We start from the raw sequence: 12,371 nt of genomic DNA on the forward strand, positions 1-12,371 counted from the left end.
ACTCAGATCTAGGGTGTCCGTGAGGGGATCACTATGACACCCCCACCCACAGACACACACACACACACACATACACACACTCACACAAACACACACGCTGTTCACGCTTCTGTCACTAGGAATATAACTGATGTTTTCTCGCAGGGTTCTCAAGAGCTCTTGGGGGGTGCAGGCGTTTGTTCCTGCCTAACACTGACACTAACTGTTCCCAACTTTACTTCTTACAGTCTGGCTTTGGAGAGCCCTGAGTCATGGTATCATGGGCACAGACCAAGAGCATTTGAAGATAAACATGATTGATGTCTCCATACAACTGTCATTTTATTTAGATGTATTATAACCTTCAAAAGGATACCTTGAAGCCTGCGTGAATATGTTGATGAGGAATACACCCTCTAGTGTTCAGAATGATAACCTTCTCAACCACTGGAAGCCATGACACTGGAATTACCACCTACCCAAAATGCATTCATTTAAATGCAAACAAATCCAAGCTGAACCAAAACACTATATGTACTGTTTTAGTAGTAGTGTTTTAGGGAGTTCATTAGATCCGATCAGTTTATAGTCTTACTGTATGTGGGCAGCCGTATGTGGGCAGCCATATTGGGCACCCCGAGTATGCGTGACTCACTCTGACTCACACAGTCTTTCCCTTAGGCTGGCCGGAGCAGAGTGCAACTAACTATGCATGATTCAGAAGAGTGACACACACACAGATCGTAGTCACATTCCACATGGCGCGCCGGCTTATAACAGAGCATAATTAGCATTTCCCTAAATCCAAGGCAGGGGGATACATTCTGTTGATAAACCCAACCACACACATGTCCCAGAAGACATATTACTACTGGTAGATCATAATGACAACACACTCATTGTCCAAAAAATAGTTCACTTTTCAATTACAGTTTGGCTGATGATCAAAGCTTTCCTGAAAGTCACAAACCAGAAGTTATAGTGGCAAAAAAGGGAGTCCACACATGTACTTAAATTAAACAACTTAAGTTTTGTTATACTAAATAAGCAAAATAAACTAAATAACGTGTATAGGAATATGGATAAGAATCAGTAGTGTATGCCATGAGTGCAATGAGTGTAGAATGTATGTTGTATGTGTAAGGGGTGTATGTATGTAGTGTAAAACTAAGAGGCCCAAAACCTAGGTAACCCGAGACCTCACCAAAAACCCTAAAGGAACCAAAGCCAGTGGAAGAGACAGTGAGCTGAGGATACAATATATATCCTCAGCTCCCCAAACCCAGGTGACACTATTTAGGCTGACGACGCTACCCACTCTGCCAAGGTTCCACAAGGAAACAGCAACAGCCAATAGGCAGGCAGAGTGGGAGGCGTCACAGACACCTATACTAAATGGTAAATGGACTGCACTTATATAGCGCCTTTTTTGCTGCTCCAAAGCTGTTCCAAAGCACTTTACAACAGCCTCTCATTCACCCATACATTCTCACACCAATGGCGGCAAGCTGCCATGCAAGGCGCTGGCCCGCTCACTGGGAGCAATTTTGGGGTTCAGTGTCTTGCCCAAGGACACTTAGACATGTGGCCAGCCGGGGCGCGAACCGCTGATCTGCCAACCTTGTGATCATTAGACGGCGACTCTATCTCCTGCACCACAGCCGCCCCTGCACAACATCCTAGAGGTGACCCGTCATAACCCACAACACAACAAGTTACAACCACTGGGAGTGACAACAGTTCCTCGTCAATGTGATATCGTCTTTGGCATTCATCCCCGCAGTTTAAATCCTTGCAGGATGTGGAGCCAAAACGCTGTCCAAGAGACAGAGGCTTTAGAGGACAAGATTGAGGCCAAAACACAAGTGTTTATTACCTTCAACTAAACGATGCCAAAATGTTTCACTTGACAGAGATGAAAAACAACTAGGCCAACGCTGCTCTTCATCATTGTAATCTATTCCTAATGGCCTTGAACGGCCTTGATTATGTTACGATAAAAAGGTCAGAAGCTGAAAGCCACAGCGGAAGGTTTGTATCGTTATCAGTTAGTGCCTCTGCTACGACGGAGGGATCCTTCAGTTAGTGCCTCTGCTACGACGGAGGGATCCTTAGCCCCCCCCCCAAAAAGGAGACAGGTATCACCTCCCCCTTCCTGTGTGTTCCTCCTCCTCCTCCTCTGTCGGGCCGGCGCCTGTCCTTCAGACTTTGTCATTCTCACATCCTGTCCTTTTTCACAGGTTGTCAGACACTGCCTTCTCTGAGAACATGAGAACACCGGCATTTCACCCCCAGACTATCATGGCTCCAAACCCGACTATCACCTTCCCTCAAATGTGTTCCCACAAAGCCTCCGCGGGACAGACACCACAACACACAGGGAGTCGTGTCTGCCCGACACATTTCTGTGATTATGAATGAAGCCTGTGTGGGAGAAATTAGAAGCTCTAACGACACTCGTTGACAGCATGACGGTCCTCAGAAAGGTCATCACCGAGTAGGGGTTTAATAAGGCCTGGGGTTCACTGGAGCTCTCTCTCTCTCTCTCTCTCTCTCTCTCTCTCTCTCTCTCTCTCTCTCTCTCTCTCTCTCTCTCTCTCTATCTTTCTGGAGAGGCTTGCAACTGATGAGATCTGAAGAGCGGTGAACATCGTCACCAAAAGCAGTTGCCTTGGAAACAGATTTCATATTTCATGTGAAAACACCCAACGATAAACTGAAACAATATTAGATATCTAATTGGAAAATAAAGGAATATAGGAAGACTATTGCACCCCGAGAAGAATGCCGACACAGGGTTATTTGTATGTTAGTAAGTTACAAAAAACGCTGTAAGTTCTTCAGCCCTGTTTTCTGCAGTCATAACATCATGTTTCATGATAAGCATTCACTGTTGTTGACAGAACTGCCATCGTTGAGTCTGCTTCCTGCCACATCCATCACAGCTTTCAACCTGGTAGGGATCGAGTGAGGTTACACAACAAAATCAGCAGAGGCCATGTTGGAAATATCACCTTTATAGAGAGAGGCAGGCGAGGTGAAGAAACGGTGAGGTTTCAGAAGGTAAACAGAGCCCAGGGCTCACCATCAAGTCCATTTCAATTTAATTTGACATACTTGAGGTTTATTATGGCTCTTTCTTATTCCATTATTCCCTTTTGTATTCTATTTCATTCCGTTTTCTGAACGTGGTGAAGCACTTTGAGTTGAAGTGTGACACAAATAAAGATGATCATTATTAATCCTCAATCTCAAATTATTCATCCTCAAAATGGGGCGGCAGATAGCCTAGAGGTTAGAAGGTCGCTGGTTTGATCTCCGCCTCAGGAGGGAGCTGCATGTGAGCTGGTGACTGCAGGGTTGCTGGCATCCTGTCTAAGGTGCCTACCACTGCCGTTGTGCCCTTGAGCAAGGCACTTAACCCCTAATTACTCCAGAGGCCACTCACTATGCGCTGACCCTGTGCCTAGAGCAGAAAATACATTTCGCTGCACTACGCTGTGCAATGACAAAAAGGTTGAATCTAATCTAATCAGTGTGTCCTCCTCACTCAGTCTATCTTCACTGGCCACTTCAAAGGCCCTTCCCCTGACTTCATTTCCCTGTCATTCATTGACCCTGACAATGAAGACATTGAAAACAGACCCCATGCTTCCACGGAGCTCTGTTAAATCCTCGGGTATGTTTCAGCACATGTGAGAAAAAGAGCGGAGAACCAGAAAACTGAAGAGGAGGGGGATTATAGCCTACCCACAGTGTCCCATTCCATTACTGTTTGCTTCCTGTGTTGTGATTAAACCTGAAATCCCCTCCCACTTCACTCCCCCTGTCAGACGCAGACATTCGCTTGTAAGAAATTACAGAGCATTCCGTAACCACGGTAATAGAGCCTTTGGTTGCATGACCGCAAATTAGAATTAAATGCTGACAACAGCCTACCCAAGCTAGGAGCAGTAGCTTCCACCACACTGAGAGACGGAAAACAAGTCAGGCATGTTATTAGACATCAAGAAATCTGCAAATTGATACATAAATATCTTGGGGGGGGGGGGGGGGAGGCATGAGAGAGCAGACCTCCTGGTAGGCTTCAGCAGACATAGATCGGTTATTGAGATGGAGGTATCTAAACTGCAGCAGTGCCTACTCACCTCTCTCATATTGCTACTTTGTCTTGTACTTTGCACTAAAACTGAATCCATTGCAACTGTATCTCTGTGACTCTGAGCACAACACGGGTTCAGGTTGCGGCCCTCATACATTTTGTATGAGTTTTGTAAATTTCACTTTCCCAGATTCTTCTCATTGTCACCGCATGCAGGCACACGCACACGCCCACGCCCACAAACACAGACACAGACACAAATACATCAATGCTTAAGAATTCTTGGAAAGGAAAAATGGGGCAAACATCTGCACTCCCACCCACACACACACACACACACACACACACACACAAATACACACACACAAATACACACATACACGCACAAGCACACACACACACACAAACACACACACACACACACACACACACGTTTCAGAAAGAATTATGACTGGCAGCTGTACTTTGCACCTGACAAGAATCCCTGACACACAATGTAGGTGAGTTCTAAAGGTCTGATGCTCTACAACACCATGTCCCTTTACAACACAAACACACTGCCACAGCCACACACACACACACACACACACACAGCCACACACACACACATACACACACACACACACACACACACACGCACACACACACAAACACTCACACACACACACACACACACACACACGCACAAACACAGTTCCCCCGATGACTCATATTCTGTGGCGGGTACACAAACTGGCACGATACAATACCACTGCTGGGGCTTCCCAGTCTGGATCAGAGCATTTCATCCAACGGAAATAGACTGAGAATTACAACCGATCCAAGAGCAATGGCAGACATTCACTGTGAGAACAAACGGAATGTGTGAAGGCAGGAAACAGCATCATATTCCAAGAGACTTCTCAGAGCTATGCTCAGTGTGAGCTCTTAGAATGTTGGTGCAGGCTTTTAGACTAGCTTTCACAACAAGATATTGTGTGCTGCTGAGCACACTGTATAAGATCTGTAAGTGGGCTATTTCCTATCAAAATCCAGCGTACAGTTTTTCTCTATTGCTTTAACACGTTTTTCCTCAAAGCATATAGCTCTTACTGTAACACAAATCCAACGTTTTTTTGAGTGAGTTTAGCATTCTGAATCCATGTGAACACAAGAGATTTTTATCTAGGAAGATTGTGCCAAATGTAGAGAATTGTATTTAGTGTTATGTTATACTGTGTGGTTTAGAGTGGCAAAACGAGTGATAAGAAATGTGTATGTCATTGTGAAGAATTGGTGTGAGATAAAAATACACCAGATTCAGGTTTTGGTCATTGTGTTTGAGGTTCGGATGTTAGTGTTAAAGCGGTAGAGCAAAAACTGTAAGACATTCCTAAACTGTCATCGCACAGTCAGTTCCTGACTCGCAAGCTGCAACTGAGGGGAATGGAGTCTACTCACTCCAGCTAATAAATCGCTAACACTCTGCAGCTCTTCATAACGCACTACAATTTGATTACCCCTTAACTGCTCTCTCTTTCTCTCCTCTGCAGCGACGGCTCAATCTGAGGCCTGTGAGGCACCTTTGCTGACAGACGTGCAGTCCAGCCCACCAGCGGACGGCGACGGTAAAGCTCAATTCAGCACCCTGGACAGCTCCCGTGTGAACGCAGAGGGGTGGAAAACGATCGTTTATCTCCCCCTCTCTGCATCGATATCATATTATGTTACAGTAATGGGCACTCCCTCTACTCAAACGTTGACTTTTTGATTATGGGGCATACACAATCAATCATCTCCAAAGATCCCTGTGATCAGGTTAGACGTTTTGAGTTGATAATGCAAGATATTGGTGTCAGTTAGACAATTAATAAAAACATATTTTAGTATGTATATAGGATAAGGATAGGGTCCTATTGTTGGCTCTCTAAACTGACAGCCTGCATGATCGGTGTACCCCTGATAATATCAATATATCAGCAACCAAACTGCATACATGTTTTCCTTGGTCTTTTCTCTGTGTGCATTTCACTGCAAAATGGTGATATATTTCTGGACATCAAAGTGAAAGAGAGTGAGAAAATGAGTGAGAGTGAGAGAGTGTAAGAGAGAGAGAGAGAGAAAGAGAGAGAGAGAGAGAGAGAGAGAGAGAGAGAGAGAGAGAGAGAGAGCGATTGTTTACAAATATTGCATATTTGGACGGATGCAACGCAATTAGTCAGAGAGAGACAGAAAATAGAAAGTCCCCCTAATGCTGTTGATTCACGAGAGCACCGCGTTGATGGAGAAAAACAATGATCCTTTCAAATACAGTAGCAGCGATGGTTCCCCGCTGTGCTGTGACAGTCTATTACATAACGTTAGACCGGAATGCCCTCATTAATATTCAAGTCCATTTTCACCCGCACGGTTTCCTCGCATTAGAATGTAAATAATTCTGCTCGTGAAATAAGAAACTGTTTATCAATCCGACCACTATATTGGTCGACTGCGTTGTTAACGATGCTGATAGAAGACAATACATCAGGGACCTTGCTTGTTCGTCTACTGTCATGGTCTTGTTTATCACACGGATCGTGCAAGGAAGGGACAGTAAATGACAAGCGCCTCACAACCTTGGCCACCCAGTTTATCTTTAAAAGGACGGGCAGTGGTTCCCCGACCGGTCGTTTGCAGATTTTTGTATGATCAAATATGTATTCGATCTCTGCGCATAATACTGTTACATGTAACCTATACGTTATCACAATTATCTCCGCAAAAAAAGGCACATTGCTTCAATGGAGGGGAGTAGAAAATCAGGCTAAACAAGCGAGACAATCTAACTGAAATACTGATCATATTCAGAGTTCATTGTGATCAAAGTGGAAAAAACTAGAATGGCACGACCATCCATCGAATCTCCTATGATTTGCAATCCAAAAACGAAGCCAAAACTAATAAACATTCAAATCTCACAAACACGTATTTTTTCCATAAGACAAGTGGGGGAAAAAGAATACCCCGTCCTATGGTCGTCTTTAACGACCCAAACACACAAAACAATGCCTAAGATAAGCTAGATCAAGGTCTTGAACACTGCATTTGAGTATTTGATCCAGAAACGAAATGAATGTAAACGATGGGAACCGTAGATTCCTTTATCCTTGTTGCCCTTTGCCAACAAGCTACACAGCCTAATCTAATCAATGACACAGTGTAGCGTCAACAAGGTGCAGACATGCCCAATTGACTTACCAGGGATGCGACAGTGTTATCCAAAATATGTTCAAATTGTTAACACTTCTATTTGACTATGACAGAAGGTGACCCTGCTTCTTCTGCAAGAGGCTCTGCATCCACGAGATCACGATGCACGCAGCGAGGGGGAGCTGCAAACACTCGCGCGCATTGGGGGATGGTCCAACTAATAGCCATCGTTCATTTCATTAAGGCTGCCGCTGCCTATATTGTGTTGTTCTCGACAATTACAGTCTAGGACTGAAATGAAAATGATGTTTATTTTTATTGAAAATATGTTGGTAGTCAAGGTGTTTTAAAATATGTGCCCAAATATGTTAATGTTGCCGTATTGCATCTTACCTGTATGTGCGCTTAACCGAGAGGGCTGGTCATATGACACATGTGGCTTGCCCGCGAAACTGCAGGGCCACTGTTTTAAACGCCCATGTCCTGAAGAAAGCTTCACAAACAGGCCTTTTTATTCATGCAGGCCTATATGATGGCATATCTACATACAGGCCTATATGCTGGCATATCTACATACAGGCCTATATGCTGGCATATCTACATACAGGCCTATATGCTGGCAGAACTAAATACAGGCCGATACGCTGGCATATACAGAACCTGCATTTGCATGTCTATATGCTGGCCTTTACCTATAATAAGTATGTGCCTGCAAACCTACATACTGCAGGCCTATATGAATGAATGAATCAATGGTCTTTATTGTCATTAATACAGTACAGGTACCATACAACTAAATTTAGGAGGGGGGGGGCTCCCCTGGTGCTTGGAGAAAAGACTGAACAAGAGGGCCACGGGTAAAATAAAAAAGGGAAAAGAGCTGGTTTACATAAATAAAGGCTATGTACACTATCTACTATACTATACTACTATACAATAAAACACTGTGCTGTACTCTATGCTATGCTATAAATATCCTAACTTTTCCTATATCTGAACCTTATGTACACAAGGGTTGTCATATTGCACATAGTATTGTTGCACATTCATTTAAAGTGTCGCAGTTAGCAGGTTTGAAATGTTCACAGTTGTATTTCAATATTGCACTTATGTTTACAATCTAGTAGCTGCCATCAAATTGTCTAGATTGTCCAGGGCCTAGAACCTAGGTCTTTGCTGTGTTCAGGGCCTGAATGGCCCTAGGGTAGAAGCTGAGCTTCAGTCTATTTGTCCGTGCGGACATGGCCCTGAACCGCCTGCCTGAGCGCAGCCGAACAAAGTGTTTGTTCCCAGGTGGGATGGGTCCCTGGAGATCTTGGAGGTCTTCCTGAGGCAGCGTGTGTTGTACAGCTCTTCCAGAGAGGGGAGGGGGGCGCCGATGATCTTCTGGGCCGATCTCACGACTCTCTGTAGCGCTTTCCTCTCTGCGGCTGTGCAGCTGGAGAACCACACGCAAATGCAGTAGGTGAGGATGCTCTCCACTGTGCAGCGGTAGAAGGTCACAAGCAGCTTCTGTCTGAGGTGGTATTTCCTGAGGACTCTCAGGAAGTAGAGCCGCTGTTGTGCCTTCTTGATGATGGCTGCTGTGTTGGTCCTCCAGGAAAGGTCCTCCTGTATGTGCACCCCCAGGAATCGGAGAGTTGAGACTCTCTCCACGCTCCCTCCGTCGACGAGCAGGGGCTGGACCTCAGATTTTTTCCTCCTGAAGTCCACGATGATTTCCTGGGTCTTTAACTGGTTCAGCAGCAGGTTGTTAACCTTGCACAGCTTGCCCAGCTGCTCCACCTCATCCCTGTACGCCGCCTCGTCCCCCCCCAAGATGCAGCCCACCACGGTGGTGTCGTCTGCAAACTTTATGATGGAGTTGCTGGGGTGGACGGGGGTGAAGTCGTGGGCAGGGCTGGACTGGCCATCTGGCATACCGGGCATTTGCCCGGTGGGCCGCGGTAGTTTTGGGCCGAGCCGACCGGCAAAAAAAAAAAAAAACGTTTTTTTTTTTTTTTTTGCAGCCGGCCCGGCCGAAAGCTACCATCGAACGGCCCATAAATCGAAAGCTACCATTGAACGGCCCATAAATCTGGGACAGCGGCCCATTGGACGATTTTCTATACAGGCACTGGGCTGGCCCAATCAACAGAGAGAAGGGGGGGGGGGGGGGGTCAGGGGTCACGCACGCAGCACCAGACCTCCGTCTCAGTTTCGCGGTAGTTTTGGGCCGAGCCGGCCGGCAAAATAAATTTTGTTAGCCTGGATAGTTACTAGATAGATACTGAGAGAGATGGAGCGCAAAAGCACACTAAAACGGAAGGGAGGCTGGGAAAAAGTTAGGGAGAAAAACAAGAAGAAACTCGAGGCAGATGCTGCCAAATGTGTAAACATTAGGGACATGTTTGCTGCACCCTCAAGTTTACCACAGCAGCAACAGCAACAGGTTGAAGAGGAGGCTAGCAGGGAGGAGCGGGAGCAGGGTACAGATACAGAGGATAGAGAGGATACAGAAGAAGCGGGGCCGAGTCAGCCTGTAACCGTTGACCCGGTAAGGAAAATATAGGTAGCTGTGTAGGGGTGTAACGGATCTAAAGCGCAATGATAGGTTGATAATGGGAAAAAAAATCTAGAACAACAAGGCTGCGTTCGTAAATTCGCTCTGGAATCTGATCACTGAGTACACTGGTCTACTTGCACTGGTACCATTGCTTACTGTATGTTGTCATCTTTGTAGTGGTTTGGGGGAATACTACAGTTTGTCATATGACTGTACAGCACAGTTTATAAGACGAGTATATAAGGCAAGTATTTTTGTGCTGGTGGGTGTGGTCCGACCGATTGGGGTGGGCCTGTCTGGGCCAAAAATGCCAGGGCCTAATTTTTGTCCCAGTCCAGCCCTGGTCGTGGGTGTAGAGGTTGTAGAGGATGGGGCTCAGCACGCAGCCCTGGGGGGACCCAGTGCTGAGTCTGAGGGCTGTGGAGGTGTGGGAGCCCACCCGCACCCTCTGGGGGCGGTCAGACAGGAAGTCCTTGATCCATGCGCAGATGGAGTGTGATAGTCCCAGGTCTAGTAGTTTGGTCACTAGCCTGTCTGGAAGGATAGTGTTGAAAGCAGAGCTGAAGTCCACAAAGAGCAGTCTCGCGTAGCTGTTCCCCCTCTCCAGGTGGGATAGAGTGGAGTGGAGAGTCATCGCAATGGCGTCCTCTGTGGACCTGTGGGCTCTGTAGGCGAACTGGTATGGATCCAGGTTGGGCGGGAGGCATTTGACTATGTGGGCCCGGACCAGTTTCTCGAAGCACTTCATGATGATTGGTGTGAGTGCCACTGGGCGGTAGTCCATGATTGTTGAGGTTTTCAGGCAGGGTGGGATGGTGGCCTGGGACAGGGACTGGTTGAAGATGTTGGTGAAAACCCTGGCCAGCTGGTCGGCACAGTCCCTCAGCACCCGTCCCAGGACGCCGTCCGGCCCTGAGGCTTTTCTGGGGTCCACCGCCTTCAGCACGCGTCTCACTTCATGCTCTGTGAGGGTGAGGCTGCTGAGAGCTGGAGAGAGTGGTGTTTGTGTTGTGGTTACCTCCGTTCGCCCCTCGTCGAAACGGGCGTAGAAGGAGTTCAGCTCTTCCGCCAGCAGGGGGTCGCCCTCAGCGGCTGTGAGCCTGTTGGCTCTGAAGTTTGTCATGTGCTGAACCCCCTGCCACACCCGCCTGGAGTCGTTGCTCAGGAAGCATTCCTCAATCTTCTCTCTGTGGTCTGCCTTGGCCTCCCGGATGCCACGGTTTAGGTTAGCCCTGGTGGTGTTGTACAGCAGTTTGTCCTTCGCTGAGAAGGCGTTGTTCCTCTCCTTGAGCAGTTGTCAGACCTTCTCAGTCATCCATGGCTTCGTGTTGGGGTAGACCCGGACACGTTTGTCCACGGTGGCTGAGTTGGTGCAGTTCACTATGTGGTTCAGAACCGACGACGTGAACTGTTCCAGGTCCTCATGCTCATATTCCTGCCATGAGGTGTCATTCAGGCAGATCTGCAGTGGAGCGGACCCTGCTGGCCAGGTTCTGACAGTCTTAGTGGTGATGGGAGCACTTTTCCTCATGGGAGTGTAGGCTATGTTGTTGTATACATGATGGCCTATACCTAGATATACAGGCCTATATGTTGGCATAATGCAAATGCCAATATGCTTTCGATTTCCTGCTTCACTTGATAATACCCATTGATTTTATGATTTGTAATGCTTTAAAACGCTGACTGAAGACTGGAGACATTGTCAACTGTATAGCTTCTAAATAAATAAAAAGTGATTGAATGCCATTCTCCTTGCCTCCAGCTTTGTCTATCATTTGTTAGGTTGGCAAGGTATTTGCTAAAAACAGAAATGACAGATTGGGCTTAGTGGTGCAGCTCTGTGGTTCCTGGTTTGCGTGGCCCACGTCATCTTTCTCTCTTCAAAAGTAAGCCTTCACTCACTCAGTTGTATACTGTATGTCTGTATTCAGTACTCAAGTTGTAAAAGAAAATCAGGGGGGATGGTGGATTTTATCATATGGGGACAATTTTAGCATCCCCACAGCATCAGTGACTTCAGTGTCAGTGACTTGGTAAAAATGTCATTGCATGTGTGCGTGCCCCCCCCTCGCCCACAGTATTTTACTCAATATGCACAAAACTAAATGTTGAAATAGCAGTAATACCACGTTCATTGATAAAATGACATAAGGGTTGGAAACAGGGGATGGCAGTTTTAGAAGGGGGATGATTTTGACTGTTTTTATTGCCACCCTCCCTCATCCCCCCTCAACTCGAGTGCTGTCTGTATTCGATAATGCTGATGTGACCCTGAGTCAGTCAGTCGCCCACGAGAAAAACACTAACAAACAGAATCAGATCTGCATTCCCACTGGGACCATATATACAAACAAAATGCATCCACTCACTGCAATGTAAGTCACTTAGGATAAAAGCGTCATGCAAGCAGAGCCCATTTAATAATTGAACACAGATCAGATCAATATTGGGCAACACGATTGGGCCTACAAGTAGGGTGAATTTGGGTAAACTGGGACATTGAGTAATGTGGGACACCTAAAATCCTGTGTGTTTATTTCCTGTTCTAACAAAATTTAGTCAACAGGACTTTTA

This window comes from Nansenia antarctica, assembly GCF_963989245.1.
Source record: "Nansenia antarctica genome assembly, chromosome: 6".
In the NCBI taxonomy this organism is placed as follows: Eukaryota; Metazoa; Chordata; class Actinopteri; order Argentiniformes; family Microstomatidae; genus Nansenia; species Nansenia antarctica.